Genomic DNA, 22,105 nt, shown 5'->3' on the forward strand with positions numbered 1-22,105 from the left:
ATTTGCTTGGTGAATCAAAGCATTTTTAATAGTCTTTTTTATTTGATTAAGTGCCATTGTAAGAAACAGAAAAAATATTCCTGACTAAAATGATCTGAGTTTTTATTTACTGTCATGAGAGAAGCCAAGAAAAATTCAGGTTGCAAGTCTTTTGACTATTGACATTTGCCATCCTTTCTGTTTGGGAGGAGCTGAATCAGACTCTCCTCTTCCTCATACTGTCCAGAGTGGATTTGTATCAGTGGAGTCTGATTTCCAGGACTCCTCCCACAGGCACATTTTACTACCCATGCAGCTGTACTGAGTCCAGTGGATTTTTGCCTGATTTATTATCATGTGAACAAGGGCTGCACCAAGCTGTGTGACTCCTGTACTTAGTTTTGATTTGGACTGATGCAGCTGACAGAAGGAATTGACTTGAATGATCTCACTGTTGCTGTGGCACTTGCATTGTAATTAAAGCCAATGCTGTGTCGTTATCTCTTTAGAAATACACGCTGTGCCTGCACCTCTCAGCTCACTTCTTGTGCCCACAACTGTCTCCTCTTCTGAATAACTCTATTCACGAGCATCATTATGTTGCTGGGCATCTGCTGTGAAGGGACTGAGGGCCAGAATGAGACGCTGGGCATGTGTCCAAACCCTGACTCCGGAGTGCTTCCCACTGTTATCCATTCAGGGGAATGCCAGCGAGCTCAGGGAGAGCGTGGGGGGTGCTTAGCATGGACAGGCATAACCTCTGCTGGACAGGCAAACAGGTGAGTGCAGATGCCTGTTGTGCTGGATGTGGACTGCCTGGGCTGAACCCTTGATCAAAAATTCATGGAGCTAACAATGTCTTTTGTCTCCCAAATGCTCCTCTTTCATCTAGTTTTCCTTCACTGATTATTTCCAAGCAGTGTTCTGCAGCTTGGCCCAAATTTAGGAGCTGCTGATGCTCCAAGTGGTGCTGGTAAAGCTGGTTGTAGGAATGGGCAAAACCAGCAACTCCCTCAGGTGGCAAAAGACTGCAGCCCCATGCAACAGCAACTAAGTGTGCCCAAACTTCTCAGTGACAGCAGAAGCAGTAGCTCTGAGAGTCCCTTGTGCCCAGCTGTCTTGTCTAAGTATTGCTCATCCTTCTCCCATACCCAGGGAGCCAAGGCACACACCAAAAGGTTTTGAGAAATCATAATCTATTCACCACCTCAGCACATTTGCCTGATCAAGATTACCAACCTTAATTCTCCAGGCCTTTCTCCTCTACTGCTTGTAACTTGCCATTTCTTGTTTATTTTCATCTTTATTTCCCACAGTGTACTGAAATGATGTCTAGTGAAACATTTGTTCACACAAATAAGGGAAGGTGATAGCTTCCCTCCCTGACCACATGCTCTCTCTTCTGTTCCAAGTCTTAATTAAAATGATACTAAAGGAAGCAAATCAATTAACAGATACCTTACAAGATGCTTTATTCACTTACACATGTACACACAATTACTTACAAGTATCACATTACTGCTTTAGTTTATCTGTTAGCAAATGCTGCTAATGAACTGCAGTGCTACTGAAATGGGTAACAGACACCTAGGAAACCAGGGAAAGTATTCCAATATATCATTCTTCTCTCAAAATAAATTTTACATTTTGTTGTTCAAAATGTGTGGAAAAATTACTATCCAGTTTCCTTTGCACATTTGAAAAATGACCTGCTTCGTGAAAGTCAAAAAAACCCCATATTGAGATCCCTTTAGTTACAGTTACAAGTTACAGTAGCTTTATAAAAGCTACTGTACTTCTTTATAAAAACAAAATTCTGATATATCTGTTCTTATGGTCTAACAGCATGTTTCCTCTAAGTCCCTGACCCAGCACACCAGCTCTGCCTGATCTGAAAGTTGATTACTGGATAGGAGGCCTTGGTTTCCATTATTTTTCTGAGAGATATTTCTCAATAACACTCAGAATTTCTAGGTTGGACTTCAATCTTACAATTATTTTTGTTTGTTTGTTTGTTGGTTTGTTTGTTGGTTTGTTTGCTTTTAAGTTGGATTAAATCTGTTGTATTAGTGGAGAGCTGGAAAGAACTTTATTATGATCTGCCACACTGAGAGCAGAAACAGGTATAAAAGTGAACTTTAAGAATGTATGTAAGGTGAGAGATTTAAAAAACCTGTATGTCTATAGACATTGGTTTGAGTTAAAAGTTTATGAAGATCCTATTTATTTACAGTTTGTGGTCTTTGGATCTGGATAATGGCTATTTGTAAGTTCAATAAAATAGTGTAACATCCTGTTTGGAGTCACCCTGTAATGCTATGACATAAAGCTCTGCCTGTAAAATATTGGGACATAAATAAAATATTAATTAAGTTGTGCATGCCATCTACCTGAGGCTCCCAAGCCTTGAAGTTCTGCTGGGTTTCCCGAAAGAAGCTGTAAGGAATAGCAGAGGATGCTGGCCAAGAGCTCCCAAAGTTCCCACAGCTGACATTTGCTGCCCTGTCTTCACAAGGTGAAAGAAAAGCCTGGCTTGAAATACAAAAATCTTCCTGCTTTTCTTGCAGCTTGTGATGACAATATGTTATATACAGCGTTCTTGAAAGAAGAGGTTTAAACAGAATAGAATCTACAGCATTATTTTCTGAACTGAGACCAAAGCCACAGACTCAAAACTTTGGTAAAAGTTGGAAAGTGTTTACAGAGTAACTTGGGTTTAAATTATTTAAACTACTGTAAATGTTTTGAAACAAAGCTCTAATTTTTCTTCTCATCACTCCCACTCTAAGAAGCTTGTAATTGGAGCCAGGCAAAGCAATTTTGATGTAATCAAGTCCACCAGAACATATAAGGCTGGAATGAAGGTGCTGGGAAACTGAAATTATTCACAATTTCTTATTGAACTTAGTGCATTGTTTTATACTAAAAAAATTGGGATAGGGAAATTCTGGAAATAGCAGATCAGCTTGTTTGTACAATATTGACACGAAGTGTCAACAGCACATGGAAAACATTATTTCAAAAAGAATTTTTTCATTTTAAATGACCATAATTAATATTAAATGGTTGAAATCATCACTACCACCTACAAAAGACATCAGTTCTAAATGTAAAAAAAGATAAAACTCTAAATGAATGCAATGTTTTCCTACTAACACAAAACTGTGGCGATCTGCTAACCCACTGCTTTTGTGATGCCAGGTTCCCTTTTCTGCTCTCCCCTGCCCCCAGCCCTGGCCACTCCCTCGGGCTCTCCCTGTTGGTTCCTGTACCCCAACCCCGCCCAGGGACCACCCCTGAGCCCCTAACAAAACCTCCCTGCACCCAGATCACGAGGTCTCTCTGCCTCTGGGGATAGCGGGGACAAGATGTGATTGAAGTCCTCTCAAACCCCTGTGGGAGACCCTTCTCGCCTCCTTTGCCATCACTGCTTGTAGCGCTGCCGGCTGCCGCAGCAAGATCGCGGGGCTGTCTGAAATGGGCTACGGGAGGGGGACCAGCATCGCGTTCCCCAAGCATCCCTGCTGAGCTCTCAGGAAGCTACAGCCTGCTAAAATAAATCTAGAGATTACAACACAAAACATGTATTTCCTGAAATAAATGAGAAGCCTTGTTTTGTTTTAACCTCACATGAATGATTTTCCAGGTTGCTGAAATCATTATTTACTTATCTTGAAATATGGGTGTGACCATGAATTCTGCTGCTGAGTTATATTGCCACCTTTCTGATTACCTGGTATTTAACTGACTTTAAAAATCAATCATATACTTATCACAGACTAAATAGGCTCTATTAATAGACAGAGATCATCTATTTTATTTTCCCTACACATTTGCTTCATATACATGCTGTGGGGGATTGCAAGCCATTTTGGTACAAGTGATTGAAGTTAGCCTGCACTACAAACTCTTCCAGTAAACAATCAATCAGCCTTTCAACTAAAGAACAAAGAAAAGGATTGGTATTGGTAAGATTCCTGCCTGTGCACAAGAGACTTCTATTGATCCTCAGACCAGGTAACTGTTGATTGCAAAAGGGTTATTGATCTTTTGTACTTTGGTTTCTTATTGCATTGCTGTCATCTGTGAAAAGAAAGAAAAATCACAGGTTAACAATAATTCTCTGGCTTTGGTTTTACCTGTATTGTCCCAGGTAAAACATGATTGTAAAAACTGAGCTGGGATATACTCAGATAAAAATAACAGGAATTCTAGAAAATTATTAATGGAGGTGCTGGAGTTACATTCATGAAGTTCCTTTCAGTTCACTTTTCTTTTACTAGATGTTTCTTTGTACCTTTGGAGGCATCTGTTTTTCCTAAGGGAATTAACAGAACAAACGCATGATTGTGGCTGTTTTGGTGAGTTCCAGATGCCCTTGTCACTGCCAGGTAGGAATCCACTGGCAGCAAGCCATACATTTTTGGGTAGCATCCCAGTGCTCCCTGTATTGCAGACACTGGACTATTGTCATTTGGGGTGCTCCCCAGTATTGGCTTGCCAGAGTGGGGAGCAGCTGAGCAGCCCCTGGATCCCTGCTGTGGCTGCATCTTCCCAGGAGTTTATTACTTCGAGTGCCTGCTGCTGTGGGGCAGCTGCCTAGGGCAGACAGCCTTGCAGTGTGCTTGGCCCTTACGTTGGGGTGCTCCAGGTAAACCACTGGGAAGCTGGAGGACAGCACAGTTAAATTACCCACCTTAGCCCATGCAGAGTGTCCAGGAGACCTGGGCTGTCACTAGGAGCTCAGGGTAACCCCACAGCCTTTATTGCTGTGTGACCTTTCCCTAGTTGCATGTGCCTTCACAGCTGGGTCTGCCCCGTACTGTCACTCCACCTCCCCGTGCCACCAGCACCCCCTTCCCCCAGAATATACCTGTTCTGGCTTGATCCCGTGTTTGACCTGCAAAGTATAGAGAGTGAGCTATTAACTGTGACTTTCAGAGCAATAATCAAAGATGAGAATTCAAATGAGTAACACGTTAGAGTTGGGGAAATGCAGGAACTTTGTTATCTTTTCTTCGCTGCTCTAAATCTTTTATTCAGTTTTACTCCATCTAGTGTCAGTGCTTGGAAATACGATCTTCTCTTGCAGCCCTCGACTTGTTTATATTAAATCTCAAGACTCCACAGGGAAATGAACTTCATCGCAGTCCCACTCCTACAAAACTACTTAAGTATTTTCTGGTGTCTTTGCTAAAGAAAGATGTCACCGGAGATTTGGTGGGCAAGGACAATGCTTCACATAATTTGCCTCCGTCTTTTTTCCTTCTCTGAGAGAAATTTTGTCACTCATGTCTTTTAGAATGCTCTGCCAAAATTTTCTGTTCCTGAGAAATTCACTGCCCTGTTAGGCTCTGTAAGATTCTGATTCTCATCCTTCTAGTCTGACTGAATACAGTCCATGGGAGACCATATTATGACACTTAGATAGGCTGGAATCAGAGGGATTTTTTCTGTTCTGCTCCTTTTCCTCCCCTATTTCTTTCTGTGGTTTGGGGCTGGGGCGAGTCAGCACAACTCTGTAAGGTGGCAGTGCCTGCACTGTCCTGCAGCACAGTCACAGCTAAGTTGCCATTCTGCCTGCTTTGCCCAGCCCCTGGGACCTTCCAGGGCGGCCAGGGAAGGTGTCTGCTGGAATGCAAGGACAAAGGCTCACCTGTACCTGCCTGCTTGCCTGCAGCCTGGTGACCACACTGGATGTACCAGGGGATTGTCTCAGCTCTCCTTTGCCTGCACTGGTCTGGCACTTTGCAGACACAAGGAATTGCTTTTAGTGACACAGCTTTGACATTACCCAAGAGGTAACAGTTATGCAACAATATTTTTCAGCTTGTTCCATTTTGTGGCAGCTCTTTCCAAGAAAGGAAAGGCATTTCAAAACATATTTAGGGACCTGATATAGGCTGTGCTTATGAAATCATCAAAAATTTCTTCACACAAAATAACAGACTTTGGCTTGTAAAGTGCTACACAAATTTCTGTCTGGATCTGTAGCCATTAAAAAAATTACAGTATTTTTCCCACTTCTAACAACAGAACAGGCCAGTGCAGTGATATGAGCTCACTGAGGTGAATCAGCAATGGATTAGGTTCAGGGATGCTCACTTGATCCCTTCCCCTGCCTGTGTCAGAGGAGAAGAAGCTGGCAAGGAACTGCTAGGAAGCGCAGTTACTAAGTGATTGCCTAGATGGTCTAATACTGAGTAACTCAATTCTCTCCATATAAAAAGAGCAAACAAGAGACTGGCTGGGAGGCCAGTGCTCTTCTCCATGTAGTCCAATGCAATCAGTAAGTCACCCCAAGACAGTGGCTGTCTTGCTGATGCTCTCACACAATCTTCCCACTGTTGACAATGCCAGTTCCTGCAAGACAGGACAGTCCAGCCTTCCCTGGCACCTCAGTTGCAGTATTTTACCAATTCCCTTGTGCCAGACATCCTTGAACAACCTGATACCTCTGAAAATTATTTTTATGTTCTACTGCGTTGATTTTTGGCAGGGCCGGTTCCCTGAGGCAGTGGAGAAGGGTGACTGCCTGAGCAGAACATACAGCTGTGCTGGGAAGGGGGGGAGGTGAAGCAGGCCTTTCTCTAGAGGTAGGACATCCTTTGCTCCCATGCTTTGCTCTCCTCCAGGGAGTCATGGAAGCTCATTCAAAGGAACCAGTTCACAAACACTTTAAAAAGTGTATTTCTGCCTACAAGGTTAGTTATTCTTCGTATCCCCAGCTTCTACCTCTCCTGGACCAGCACAAGCATTTCAATGCCTGTGTTGTAAATAAGATTTGGGAGTGGGCCAGGTGTTGTTTTAATACACATACATAGACACACACAAACCTAATTACTTTTCAGGCAGTGGTTTTCTGTGTTTTTCTTTTAGAAGACCATACAAATTTTCCATTGACTCTGTGAGCCTCTGCAAAGTGTCTTTAAACCCCATCTAAATCTATATGGAAAGCCTTTAAGCCCATAAACTTCCGTGAACTGCTGAGAAATACACCACGGATCCCCAAGCATTTGCAGCCTACGAGGCAGAAGTCAGGATCACTTTGTGGTACTCATTGATTTCTTTCAGCTTGCTGTTTGTTCTCTGACACCAGGCTGTAAAGTACACATGGAATATGGAGAGTGGATGGTTATAAGCAACAATCAGGAGAAAAACTAACAGCTGTGCTAATACAAGTTATTCAAGGCAGAACTCTTGGACAGTAAGAGATCAGGGAACTGAAATAAAGTGATGTGATACACTGTACACATGATCGTAAAAAAGGATCTGTAAATAACCTTATTTTCTGAAATGTCACTGACAAAAGCTCCTAGGACCTGAAATCAGTGATTCCTTTTTCATAAGTTTAGTGTGAACTTGTGTGCAGAAATTAAATGTGATACAGGAAAATCGGTGAGTTGGAATATGCAGGAGCTCTGATTTGATGCTCTTCTTGTCTGACTAACACGTGTGGCACTCTTGAGTCTCTTGCGTCAAGAGGCCTTGGTTTCTGTTGGTTTTAAGCTGTCCTTTAGCTATCATAGCAGCTTTCATTCCTACCTAATCCCATGTTGTCACTTCTCTGACTAGCCCTAGGCAACACAAAGCTATTCAGTCTGTTTGGCAGGCTGGTGCTGTCAGGGAGCAGGAGGTTATTTGCTTGGTGGCATTTCATATTTGAGTTACCCTAGGTGCCTGTTGACAGGGGTGAAGAGGGTACTCTTCCAGAAGCATTTCTCCTTTTTTTTTTCCTATCCAGAGTTGCAGCAGCTCGAGGGGAGGGTAGAATTACTCGTTTATTGCTGGAATCATTTGCACCAGCAAGTTTGCCAGCAGCGACCATGATGGCTGTGGAAGGAATTGCCTGTGACAGGTGTCTGAATATTACCAGGAAAGCATTCTCCTGACTCAGCAGATTTGGCACCAACTCTTACAATCAAATTATTGAGAGCTATTCAAGACTAGCCTCAAACAGTTGTGCAGAGGGGTAGGAAGGAGTAAGGATTCTTCCCTGTTTGGCAGCTGTGAAAAGGTCAACCACAAAGGCAGTCCCCAGACCCAAGAGGAGTACAGGCGCCCTGGGCCAGGTACCTTCCCAGGGAATGTGGAGGCTGGCCAGAGAGGAGCAAAAAATAGCCAGAAGTGTGGCTCTGCCCATCAGGCTGGTAGCTGACATCAGTGAGATATGCTGTATCCTGGAAACGGGTTTAATGAATTAATTTCACCCTAGCAGTTTGTGCCATATGTATGTGTGTAGTATATATTTATATATCTATCTATCTATATATCTCACTGTCTTTCAGGGTGTGTGTGCCTGTATACAAAGTATTTCCTCAATCCAGGAATGGTGCTAAGGGAGTTGAGAGCCTACAGAGTGTCTTAGTGCTGCTTTTTAAAGCCTGCTGTCTCCAGCATAGTGCAAAGCTTAATGTCCTTGATTTTGAAGTGTGTTATAAAAAGATTAATTTCATTTTATGGAAGGGGTAACCTGAGCCAGTGACTTGTCCAAGGTTGTTCAGAAGAACAAGTTCAGCTAGACAGGGCAGTGACAGAAGTAGGTAGAAATACCAATTTATTGCTCTAGTCACTGGCAACTATTGCCTCAACACAGAATGGGTATTGACATTTTGTTTATGTAAATGTGTATGTACAAGGAGTTGAGAGCCATTTCTGCTCAGATCATTTGCCCATTTTTAACATTTACACACACACGGATTTGTTTAGATCATCTCTACTCAAATTTATTTGCAATAGTGTGCATTATTATGGCATTTGTGAAGCTTTAAAATATTTTCCATTAAACTCAGTTCCTAGGATGCATGCTGAGGAAACCTAAAGCAGTGAATACAGCCTTCAGTCTATCAACCACCTCTTGGTTGGATTGCCAATCCCTACAGTGCTGAGTGAGGATTTAGGTCTGTCCCAGTGTATCAAAGGGGCCAGACTCATCTTGTGCAGGTGGTATCTACTCAGTGAAGTTCAAATGCACTTCTGCCTAAGAGGACTGGAGCCCTCCAAGTTGTATTCCACTCCCATTCTCCTGACAGCTCTTCACTACTGGCTTTTGGCCATGGTGGCAATGTGAATAGACGCTCTGCAGTCAAAACAGACCACACAGGAATAATTTGTGACTGATTTTTCAAGGCTTATTTGCATCATTGAAGATCCAAACTCTGGTTTTCCTTCTATGTAAACCACTAACAATTTATGACAACTTTGTTGACCTGATGATTGAATTGTACATAGAATATGCTACTTGTCAGAATGAAAGACTTCGTGAAGGTCTGTTTTGGGGAAACAAGAGTGGCAAGTGGAAGAACAGCTTAGGGCATAACTGAGGGATGTTGAGAGAATCCATTCACCCGGAGGTGTCAAAGATTCTGCTGAATCTACGTGGCTGGTCTGCTACAGACCCAAGAAGATGAAACCGACTGCATAGTTTAAAAGGAATATTCCTGGGAGAGGAAAAGAAAAAATGGCTTGTTTTAGGAGAGTAAAGATAGAAGCAGGCGACTTGCTGCCAGGCTGTGGGCTGAACCTATAGTGGTACCTGTGAATAGCTGCCCCAGTATCTGAGTGGCTGCAATGGATTTCAGTGCCCAGCATCCTGGGCAACCTGTGTTCTCCATATGGACCTTTTTCCCTTGTGACCCACTCTTCCAGTGACACTCTCAGACAAGGCCAAAATCCCTTTTTTTTCAATTTGTATTTACTTATGGATTTTGATTTGTAAATTTTGGGACCATTTTCCAAAGGACTCCCACATGTGGCTTTCTCAAGTACCCACTCTAGCATCAAAACTATAGCTCCAATTAAGTTTATTTAAAGTTTATTTGTGAGCTCAGACTCTGGTGACTAGACAGATTGTGTCTCTCATTTGCAGGTGATGGGACTCATGTCTATGTTCTTGGCTTCCTAGTTGTTAAATGATGCATTCTTCAATTCAGTGCTATAGACCAAGTTGGACTATTTGGATCAGAAAGAGCTGTTCTCATCTCCAAAACAAGATGTTTTTCTTTCTATCTGACTTTAAACCTGTTTGAAGGATATGATATTTTTAGATCAAATCTTGTTCACTGTCCCTGCCTGTCAGGCTACAGACCTGAACATCACAAAATGCTAAGAGAAAGACTCTTGTTTCAGATGTTTAGGCTGCCACAGTTCTGATGGAAGAAACTGCAGCTCAACATTGAAACCTGCACATATGATTGCCCAAACCTAGACTTTTCCATGCCATCCATCTCCAATGTTTATATTTTCAAAGTGGATGATTTCACCTCCTATGCAATGTATGGCACTGGTTTTAGAGACTTTTAGCACAGATTAGAGGCTTTCAAGGTGCACTAACATTCCAAGACCACCTCCACTCACCTAAAGAATTCTCAAAAGTTCTCAAAAGTATCCAGTGTTTCTCAAGCACAGCCCAGCAAAGGAGAGAGAAGTTGGTCCCTTAGAAGTCAAAAACACCTGGCAAGCAGCTCCCAAGCTCCTCCTCTCTTCCATCAAATGTCAGAAGAATTTGTGTATTGCATTTAAAACCTGATTTTCTACTGAATGATTTACATGGAGTCCTGTAGAACCCAGTGAGCTGCATGAGGAATTTTGTGTGCGCTGTTTCCCAGGACGTGTTGACAACAGATTAATTTGTGGCAGGTTTAAAAGATGTACTTTTTCCCTTTTAGTAAACATTCTCTGTCCCTCCACCCTTCTCCTTGTCTCTGTAGGTCTCTTTCTTTGTCTCCTGTCAGAATAAATCTAGGTGACATGCACTGTAGTTAACTCAAAATATTGCCAGCATTAAATGTGCCCAGACATTTTTATGAATACATTAAACTTGCATGAAAATTTTAGGCATTATAATTTACCAAGCTTACACCAAGATGGCATTTGATACTGACATGAGCTATTAATTAAAAAAGAGGATGTTAAATAATTGTCAGTTGACGTATAAATTGCTGTTTTGTTGGCTGACAGAATCTTGCCTCAAGCCTTTTTCTTCTCAAGCGTTAGTAAATATCCCATTGAGTTTAAGGGCAACCCATTGTGAATTGTTTAAATCTTAATGTTATGTACCTGACTAAATAAACTGGTAAATGCTATTAATTACTTCACAATGAGCTGTCATTATCATGTGAGTATAGAAACACTTTTTTTTTTAGTATTTTGGAAATTATCAAGGGAGACACATCTGAATACTTCCTGTTCTTAGTGAAAATCTGTTCTTGGAATGGGTTGGTTAGGTTCAGTACCAGCTAACTGGGGTTCTGACCTAGAGGATGATAATCTGCATCAAGGCCTTCAGCTGGTACAAGGCTGAGCAACTCCATCAGCTATGAAAGTACAGTGCTGGGTGATGCCCACTCAGAGTATGTCCCAGCTAGGGAAATATTGAGTGACTGATGGGGTTTGTGGGAATAATGACGTGAAATTTAAAACAAAATTTGGCTAAAGGTGAATTTGGTTGAGTGTTCTATCAGTTGGATTAAGTATTTTTTTTTCCTGAACAAGCATTAATAGTCATCACTGGTCAAGCAGAAAATTAAGCTGTTTGCAGAAGATTTGCCAGTTCTCCTCTCCAATCCTAAAGAGATGGTCTCTCGATTAACACTGAGGGTTTCAGGTTGCCTGTCCCTGAGGGATTCAGGATGGCTATATGGTTGGTTGGAGAAAATCAGGTGATTTCAGATGATAGATTTCACTTTATCAGAGGGTTTTCCAGGACTAGCCACTGGTCTAAAAATTCCATGAATTACAAATCCATAGGGAACTGAAGCAGGTAGATAAAATCAACTTAGACCTAATTACCATATGCCTCTCTGGTGACCTGAATAAATCCTACTAAGGATTAGTTTATTAGGGGCATTTTTAAATGTTTGCTATGGCTCTGGTTGTATTTTTACTGCCAGAGGTTTCCTCAAGACCAGTAGAAGGCTATAGTGTTTCCACAGATTAACACCAGCATTATAGAATCCCCTAGTGACCCACCAGAGAATAATACATAGATGCCCTGAAGTGATTGAGAACAAAGATTTGCTGGTAAATTACAGACTACCACAGCAGAATTGAAAAGTACAGTGATTAAGAAGTGACAGTGGATTACTAGGTTTTTTCCTACTTAGCCATAAAAGGGTAGTCTTTAACATAAATAGTTTTACCCCAAAACATTGTGAAATTAGAGTTTCTCTCACTGCTCAGTGTCAGTGGCTCTAAGGCAAAATGTTTGTGTATTGTGTCACACTTCCAGCCTTAAGACCAGAATTTTGTCATGAAACTGGAAATTTCATTCTACCTTTTAGCAAATGCCTGTAGACTGGGATAAGGAAATACCAAAGAGGTCAATGTAAGGTCACCATTAAAGACATTAAATTTTGCTGCCACCACAAAGTCAGTCACTTCCCCTAGAAAGATCAGAGGATGATATAATAAATGTTCAGACTGTCTCTGAAGGAAAATATGGCACATAATAAACAGCAAAGGGAGCTAGAGAAGCCCAGTGTGGAACAGTTCATAGATCATACCATCTGCATTTCACCCAGGCAGTAAATCTACCACTGCCTTCCATGTTTCTTCTTGTCTTTGTCCCTGTCATCCCTTTATTCTCTTTTCTCTTGACTCTGGTCTCTGGCTTTTCTGTTCTGGCTTAGCTCTTTCTCATGACTTTCCTATTCATTGTTCTGTCTTTACTGTCCTGAAAGCAGCATAAAGTTTACCAAGTATTCTATGTTTGTTCTTCTGACCTTATCATAGTCCTAATCTATTTCAGGTTAATGCACAGGAATTGCCAGAGTCTTGTCAGAGAATGGTGTGTTACTAGAAAGGAAACATTTTGTGCCAGTTACCACTGGGGGAGTGTCTCCCTGGGAAAATAACAAATCCTTCAGGACTGGGGCCCTTCTCTGTTGGGCACACAAAGCATTGAAGCCGTTGCTGCAGAGGGTGTCCTTGCTTTGATCTTTAATTCTGTGTTTACATATGCTGTGCTCTCTTTATGAGGAATGGCTGTGATAGGGACATCCTTCTATCCAGCTCTCTGAGAGAGGCCAAAAGCCATTTCTGAGATCATCGAGTACAGCTGTTGTCTTCACTTGATGAGAATGCTCATTAATTAATGTTTGGGGTTTTTTTAGTCACTTATAAAATGTCTCAAAGGAACACAAAAGAGTCACCATCTGTAGGTTACCATGAGCCAACAGACAACTTGCAGTCCAGAGTCTCTGCTCCTGTCCCCTTCTCCATTGCCTGCCCCTGGGGGAGATGCAGAGTGACCATTGCCTACGAAGGTTGGCCCTACTCTTCTGCTGATGAACTGGTCAGGTGCTCAAACCCTAAAATGGCCTTACTGTTTTGGGTAAGGGGGAGGATGGTGAAGGGCAAAGAGGCATCCCTTCCAGCAGGAATGATCATTGCGTGACCTTGACTTGTAAGAGCCTGGAGTGAAGGGAGTTCTCAGAACTGAGATCCAGACACAGTAACCTTAGATGAAGCCATTTACCCAGAGTTTGCTGTTATTATACATAGAACAAACAAAACAAAACAAACAAAAAACCTAACAAACAAAAAAACCCCCCAAAAAACAAAAAAGCTTCATCACAAGTGTTTGAAGGATTTTAATTTTAAAAACAATCTGTCTGCTGAGTTTTCTTGCATGTTTCTGAAATGTTAAAATGCTGTTAGAAGAAAATTCCTTTTTCCATGCAGATTCACTAGATATCCCAGTCCTCTAGAGCCTTATCATGTGTGTTATGTGCAATCATTCAAATGTGGGGAAGCATCATGCATAACGAGAGAGAAATTAAAAGTTGTGCATAAGAGAAAACATGATGACTCTTACCTTCCATCCATTTTGCCATCTGACTCTAAAGTGAGAAGAGGAAAATGTGATTAGTTAAAAACAAGGAACAGAGGGATGATAGGCCTCCACAGAATTTGTGAGGAGACAACTAGGAGTCCACAGTTACAGCTGGTAAAGATCCAGCCATCCTTTCTGAGGAAAAACTCTTTGATATTAGTTGTAGCATGCAACTTTCCTAAAGGCCTTCTTGATTCTAGCAGCTGGAATATCGCATGACAGTTTTGTCAGAGCTGTATCTTAGCTAATACTTTGTCTGTTTTGAGTTTGGTTGTAGCATATCCCCAGGGTATCATGAGAAACAAGTTTGAGATTAAAGAGTAGAGTTGGTTATACTGAAATGTAAATCTGCAGTTCTAGGCAGTCCCACAATTCAGACACTTCTAAAATAGTTCTTCTCAGGAAAACCAGAGCTGTTGTACATACACAATTGCTAACACTGAAGCTCAGACCTGCTGTATCAGAAGATGAGGAGAGCTAGATCTATGGATAAGGGATTAGGAGTATGTTTTTCTTACCTTCAAAGACACTGTCAATCATTTTGGTTTTGGTCATGCAGATTACTACTGCTACAAAACTGATTGCTAGGAACTGCTCCCAGAATAACTCCTATAATAACATATGTGTAATCTGCAAATATTGAAAACAAGTCAGTGAGTATACACCATTAAATAATAAATACATTCTTTGAGGTTCAGATGTGCCAAACTTTAAATGAATCCCTAAACAGAAAATGCTGAGCCAGACTAGGTATCTGAGAAGAGTCTGAGTCTATTCTTTCAAACCCCAGCATACCATGAAGCCATGTGAACCTGTGGCTAAGGGGCTCGAGGATATTCTATGATAATGAACAGCTTCAGCTTCTGGTGTGTGCAGGTCTCAGCTGAGTTTTAGAGCTAGGGCTTTACTTTTCCCCCCAAAACCAAAATCCACCATCCCCACTCCTTTGCCACTCTGTATCCTTCCAAACTGTTACTCCTGCTTTCCACAGCTGCACATGCACATATCCACCTCCCAGTCCCTCACCTCCTGCCCTGCCCAGCTGTTCTGCCTCTGTAAGTCTTTGCTGCGAGGAAGCAGAATTTTTAAGTGTAAACTATGATCTGTGTTGTGATTTGGCATCACTGTGTGTACAGAAGGGTCCTCCTTCATCCATCAGGCAGGAGGGTGCCTGTGTTCAGGGTCTGAGTCCCATGCTCTGTCCTCCCTACACGTAATTTAAAGTGTCAGTCACATGACAGGACTCTGCAGCACTAGCCAACTACAGACTCAATCAGATGCTTATGTTCTACATATAAAAGGTATACAAAGTCTTCTAAGGACATTCAGTTGTGTTGTTTTGCCTCTAACTTCCTGTCTGGAAGTGAAAATCTCACCATAAACTCACCTATTTCCTCCTCTGGGTTTCCAGAAGCATATACCTTTGCTCTCCGAAAATCTGGAATGGAAATATTTTAGCCTGTTAGGACATTGAGCAGAATGCCATTTCTGGCTATTTCCAAGGGGATAGTTGATTCTAATAATTTTTAAGATAGAATACAAGGTTTCCTGCTGTAGTGAAGTGTTATCAGTCAAGTTAATGAGGGCATCCTAGAAATGTGGTCACACTGTGCCAGTTTTTGACCAGAAGAGAAAATACAGTTCTAGAATTTTATGTTGCCTTAGCACTGTTTCCATTCCATGGTTTTGTCGCTGCAAGCCAGAGAGCTCTCTACAAGAGAAGCTGCTATAAATCAAGAGGAAGATTACAGATACAGTAAGGCTAATAAGACATGCTAATAGGTGAGGGTATGGCATAGCCCAACACCCCTTTAAAGAAAAACATGAATCCCAATCCTGCCTTGTAGTTCCAGTAGTCAGAATGTGATTTATTGCTGGCAGAGAAGACAGTCTTTTCCTCTTGCAAGCAAACTTTGTGGGCTGGAAGCAAACCTTTTCAGAGACTTCTATGCCAAGTACTCTGTTCATAAAAAGGACAACTCCTGGCTCTTCCCTTCTCCATAAAGCCACTGAGCCATGCTGCCTGATGCTCAGAGCGTGCCAGGCCCTCAGAATGGAGTGGCTTTGAAGAAAACAATTCATTCCCATATACTTTATGAAGGAAAAATAATCAATATTAAAAAAAAAAAAGAGAAAAAGGAAAGGTCCTGTTTAGTGTCAATGTTGCATGATTATAGGAAATTGTTAAAAATGTACGCTCAATTTTTTTTTTTTTTCAGTGCAAGGATATTTCCACCAAAGCCTTCTCAAGTAGCTCCAAATGATGTAACTGCTGTGTAGCTGCATGAGGTGCCTGGATCATGAGAAGGCTTTGAAGGCAGATATGACTCCTGCATGCTGCTAAACTCCTGTCCCCTGCACATGCTTCAGGCAGAACATGAAGGCACTGCTTTTTGGCCAGAGTGGCAGTACAGGTGGGAATACAGCTGCTTTTCATCAACATCAACATCATCTTTTCACTGGCATTCCCCACCATAGCAGGGAACTGGGAGGGAGTATTGTCTGGCTGAAACCCAAGTAGAATTTTAATGTCTTAAGTGCACTCAGTTTTACTACTGCTAAGGTGTCCAACATTGCAAGTCCCAGCTCCTCTCGTCCACTTTTTGCGGAAAAAAATTTTATTTTCTTGAGGTATGGGGGGGGTCTGGGCTTTCATTTGTTTTCCAGTAAAATGAATGCTAGAAACATGACTGCTTTTTAACTTGAAGCATAGTCTTTATGTTCCAAAACAAGGCATTTTGGTATCTTTACAGAAATACATCTTGTGTCTGCTTTTCAGACTACTAAAACCCTTGAGCTGAGTGTGGGCCCTGGGGCTTCCAGGGTTATGTCAAAAAAATCTGATATATTGAGTGGCTTACAACAGATCTGTTTTTATTTCCTGGTCTTAATCACATTTCTATTCCCAAATTTTAATAAATTACAAATCAAGCTTCAAAAATCTGGAGAAGAGCTTTAAAAAAATCTTGAGTTTCAGAGCAAATGTATTTTGGGAACTATAATTCAGAGCTGAAACTCCTTTTTTTTTTTTTTTTTTTTTTTTTGCCAAACTTTTCTTCGTAATGAGAATGTCTGGAAACCTATTTTATACAAGCAGAAAGGTTTTCTCTCCAAAACCTCCATGACACTCAGAGAAGGAGTTGTAACAGGTAGAAATCTATGCTTATACTGGCTATACTAAATGACCAAAATCAAAGTTATAAAGATAAGGAAATTCAAAGAGAAAAAGAAGGTCTAAGGCTACACAGTGGGCATAAAAAGCATAGCTTCTCTTTTTCCGTATTAAAAACCAGTCTCTTTGCTCTCGCCTGTGATTTTATTTCATTATAAATTTTATAAAAACACCTTTCTTCCATCCCCTTAATTATTCCTTGTGCCCATATGAAGAATGTTTTAAATTCAAACATAATAAAAGTGATATTGTATTACTTTTATTATCCTAATGATCATAATACATAGACCTTAATGTATGCTTTCTAATGGAATTAAACCAGTGTCAGATTATGTATTTTATGGCAGAAATAATATTTTACATGGAATATTTTATGTAGGTCAGTTTAATACATTGAGATTAAGTTATTAGTTTCTTTTTAAAAAGGGAGGGAAATTTCTGAAAACCCACAAGACTAAAGAGAATATTTTCAATTCGTACTTTCAAAATGCTTTTAATTAAGGTTTAATATCGTTTACTGGATGCTGCTTAAATACTGTTTGCTTTCAAAGACAGTGTTAGGTGGATTCTCTTTGTTTCATTTTTTTCCTGGGTGAAAAGAGGTGGATTAACTAACTCAAATACACATTTTTCTGTTTGATCTTAATCTTATCTGCAATTTAGATCTTTCGGGGATGTACAAAAACCTTCCCATTTGGGGGGGTTAGAAATGATGCCTTAAACTCTGCAGTGCCCTCGTCCCAGTGCTGGATTTCTGACTCTCTCTGTAGAGGGTTTAGACTAACACATCTTGAATAAACCCTCTGGACTTGCAGAGTATTTGCTTATGTGTGGAAGAGCCTAGCGGATGAATTTGATACCCACACTCGAGTGACTTGTGGATCATTTTTCAAAGCGCCTCGAAGCAAGTGACGGTGCTGTTTGCCCTCTGCGGTGTGCCCGGCTCGGCCACAGCGTGCAGCTGCGGGGGAGATGTGCCCCCGGCTCTGGCAGCCCCAGCAGGCGGGGGAGATACGCGGGCTGCGTCTCCACCGCCCGGGAACATCTTGGTGAGTGTGTAGTGGGCAATCTGGAGATGAGACTGCAGCCTGGATGGGTACTGCGTTACACGTGGGGGCAGTGCAGAAAGAGGAACTGTGGAGCTGCTGTGGGAGCCTGCGGGAGGAGCCGGGCTTGCTGAGCTGTGCTGCAGCCAGGCACGCAGCGGGGAAGCTCTCACTGCCGGCTGCAAACACAGTGCTCTGCCACTGCGGTTACCCACTTCAAGGTAGAGCTGCTGAGCAAGTGATGGACCCGCAGATAAATACTCTGGGCTGGGAGCCTCTAGTGTGTGATCCCGGTGTAGCTCTGGGCAGGCTTAGCGCTCGCCAGACGTGCTGCACGCAGAGCTGAGCCAAGCAGAGAACAGATTCTGAGCCACGCCGGTGGCCCTGTGCGCTCTGCGCCACAGCGGTGCCTTGCCCAGAGGTCAGCGCAGCGAGGAAAATGGTGCAGAATGCAATTTGGGCATGAGATCAGGGAGCAGGAAGAGCTCCATTTCCCCACCTGATTAGGTGTTGTAAGCCACTCCTAGCCATAAGCTGCAGTGATAAACACCAACGTGTGCCTCGTTCTTCACAGTGCACAGCACTTGCCTTAGTCCCTTTGCTTGCTGCCTCCTGCTTCCACGTAACTTTCTTCTCCCTTCCTCCAGCAACTCATATTTCTCCTCATTGCAGCAGACAATGGCATTGCAGCAGCCAGGAGCTAAGTACCTTTCATAATTGAGACAGCAAATAGGAAAGGAAGCAAATATCTGGGAAACCTAGAGGCAGGGTAGAAAAAAGGGATGGCTCACAGGGGATATCTGAGCAACTCCAGAGTCAAGTAAGGAATGCCCATGACAACAAAGAGGTTACAGGCAATTATCCTGCTGGAAGCCACTCCTGAAAACCAACATATAAAAATGGAAGTATTTTAGCTGGTATTTAGTGTAGCAAAACTTCCAGCCGTGTGTAAATTTCTTAATATAGGTGCTGTTGGCATCCAAGCAAATGAGTCCTTTCACTGGAATTCAGAGGCAAAATCCTTCACTCTAGTAATAGATGAGCACAGGAGTAACTCTGACATGGAGACAGGAATTGTTTGAGCTCTAGTCTGTTCCACGTACGGCTCCATCCATTGCATATAGCTTGCCTGTACCTTTCCATGTGAACACCTGCAGGCATTTTCTCTATTGCAAAACGCCTTTTGTTGTTAAACGTGTCTTGCTGCTCCTGAGTCTGCATCTCTTTGCTCTAAGCAAATGCTACTGCACTAATGGGACTTGTGCCGTTTGATTGCTGAGCCATAACCAGTCAGTCACTAGGGACCTGTCACAGCTGACTTCACATCTCTAAGAATAGTTACCTATATCCCATGTGGTGGACAGTCTCCACTCCTCTGGAGTCTTGGAAGTGCCTGTAGAAAGGTGCAGAGGGCTTGAAGGGCCAACAAAAGAAGACAGTGAGAGCAACAAATTCCTGTGTGCACCCTGAGAATGGGTACCTGCAGGGTAGAGCACTGCTGTAGATCTGTGGACAGCTTTGCAGAAGGTGAGGCAGTAGTGGATATCCAGTGGATGCAAGCTGCAATAACTGGTCTGCATGTCTTGGGTGGGGCAAACTGCCCTTGTGGGATTCCCCAAATGTAGATGGTGATTTTCTGTGAATGTCTGCATGAAGCAGGGTAGTATGGGAGGAGCTCATTAGGTAAAAGCTGAGGCTTTTGCCACCAGAGGGTGGTGCCTGCCCCCTTACCAAACGTCCCGGGACGGCAGTAGCCCATGGAACTGCCGGCAGCTCCCTCATCCCCGTTAGCCCACACTGCCCAGTGTTAATATGAGCCCTGCTGAGGCTTCCTAGCCATGAGCCCCACTTCCTCCCTGCACAACGAGGAGATGAGTAAGAATGAAGGAAAAAACGGGTTGTGAGAAAGCCCTGCTTTGGGCCAGCAGGGAGCATTAGAAACAGCGTGAGTCAGGAGCACGAAAGTCCAAAAAGGGAGAGTCGCAGAGTCCAAAAGCAGCTTGCAGTCAGCATGCACACAGGTCAGCTTTTCCCTCACACTCTGCTGAAGTACTGTTTCCTGTACAGTGCCAAACCAGGTGCTCAGCAGCTCGGCCATCTCATCTGCAAAGCTGCAGGCATTTAACTTCACGGTGTCTTCTGGATTGAGCACAACCAAGCCCTTTGCACCCAGAATAGGAAATGTGAGCTAGAAAACTCAGCAAAGTACTCCTCTGGTTCAAAAAATGTTTCTTCTCCAAGAAACAAAGTTTTACACAAGATATGTACGATTAAGCTGGGGAATAAGTAAGCCCACCAAGCTCAGGAAAAAAAGCTCCCAAAAAGAATGGAAAACAAATAAGTTAGATCACTTACTTAAGAGAAGAAATGCTGTTGGAACTGATATCCAGCTTGTTAATAAGGTCATTATGAAGTTGTGACAACGGAGTGGTTTCACCCAAGTTTTCCTGAGTTTTGCTGTTCTGCAGTGTCTTAAAAAAAAAAAAAAAAAAAAAAAAAAAAAGCTGAAGCAGGTCACATGATCGTTGAGAAACTACAGTCACATCCTGAGTAGTTACATTTGCAAACAGAAGTGCCCTTTTTTGGGTTTAAGTTCAATATATAAGCAAACCTGAAAATGTTTTGTGGAGAAGGTAGACAGCCAACAGTCACAGCCTGGTTCAGCTGTTTTGCTCTCTAAGGGGCCTTTAAACACTAACAGTTATTTTTACAAATTGAAAATGTCCTACCGTGGTGAATTTGTTTCTGCTGAGACCTTCTAAATCTGCGGATAAGCAAGTGGATTTTCTGTCTTAGAAGAAGAACCTTCTGAGGCATTCTCTTTCAGTATTGCCAGCTTTCTTATGAACTCAACTTGAATGATATCCTAATGTTTTGAGAAGAGCACTTATTTGAATATTTCCCTTTCATAATCAGCTTTTTCAGGAGCAGAGGAGAAGCAGCTCACTATGGCTGCTAAGCCATTGCAAGCCAGTTCCCAGACAGTAACTTCTGACTAAGAAAAATATCTCGATGTTCCTGGCCTATTTTGCGGTGTGAAGCATTGGTACAACTGACTGTGGCAGATGTCATAGAAAGTATTTGTTACTGCTTTGACCTGCAGTGAGTGTTGGTGTGCACATACACCTGTGTGTGTGTAGTTCATTTTTGCTCTTTCACTACTCCTGGTTCTCTATGAGGTCAGAGTTGGAAACACCAAAACCAAGAAAACAAAAATCTCTGCACCAGCTGGATGGAAAATGTCAGGATGCTTGTAAGAAACCTTCGGTGGCTTTGTACCTCATATGTTTCATCTACAAATGATCCCATGCTTTAAGGTTCCTGAAAACCTGTTATTGAAGGAATAGCAGAAATGTCAACTCTCTTGTTTAGTTTTGGGGTTTGGTGGTTGCTTTTTTATTGGGTGGGGTGGTTTTGTTTTATTTTGCTTTGTTGCTTCTTATTTTGTTTTTGTTGCTTCTCCTGGCCCAAATCAGAAATCTCAAGTAGTTTCTATATTTCAAAGAAGGAGCTAAGCATCTGAGTATTTGGCTGAAATTGCTAAAGCTGTTTGCTTTATTCCATTGCTACTTTTCCACGAATGCTTCAAAGAGCTTAGCTAGGTGACTGCACACAGCTGACTGCTTAAGCTTCACTGTTCTTGTTCACGGCATACCTCCAGTGAGGAAAAGCACTGACCAGAATAAGCCAGGCTTAATATAATCCTGCTTTGTCGTAGGTTTATTCTGATTCTTGACCAAACTGGGAAATGTGGTTTCAAGCACAGTCATCATTATCAGCCTTCTCTCTATCCTTCACCATCCAGCCACTGGGCAGGATATATATGTTTAATTAATTCTGCTTTTACCTTCGACCTGTAAATAGTGGGAGTAATGTCAGATTTATACGTTATATGAATAACAAGGATTTCTCAGGAGACCCTGTCTTGGTGAAAGAGGCTAACTGTAATTTTCAGCTGTGAGTAATTGTATATAATATAATCCTAAATGATTTTTCTTCTGTAATTTCATTAGAGTTTAGAAATTTAATTAGATTTTGAATCACTCTGAAATAAAGTAGCAAAACACCCAGAGA

At 42.1% G+C, this 22,105-nt stretch overlaps 1 protein-coding gene across 1 annotated transcript in view; it reads left to right on the forward strand.

Moving 5' to 3' along the window:
- The first annotated feature begins 15,798 nt into the window (after nucleotides 1-15,798).
- Nucleotides 15,799-22,105, forward strand: part of CUNH10orf71 (chromosome unknown C10orf71 homolog) — a 52,125-nt gene continuing 45,818 nt past the window's right edge. The window contains exon 1 of the mRNA XM_042018872.1: nucleotides 15,799-16,227. The gene's annotated coding sequence lies outside the window, so the exon portion shown is untranslated. The remainder of the gene's footprint in view (nucleotides 16,228-22,105) is intronic.

This window comes from Corvus kubaryi, unplaced genomic scaffold (genome assembly GCF_017639235.1).
Source record: "Corvus kubaryi isolate FWS band 111438036 unplaced genomic scaffold, C.kubaryi_AGA036_p1.0 138, whole genome shotgun sequence".
Classification (NCBI taxonomy): domain Eukaryota; kingdom Metazoa; phylum Chordata; class Aves; order Passeriformes; family Corvidae; genus Corvus; species Corvus kubaryi.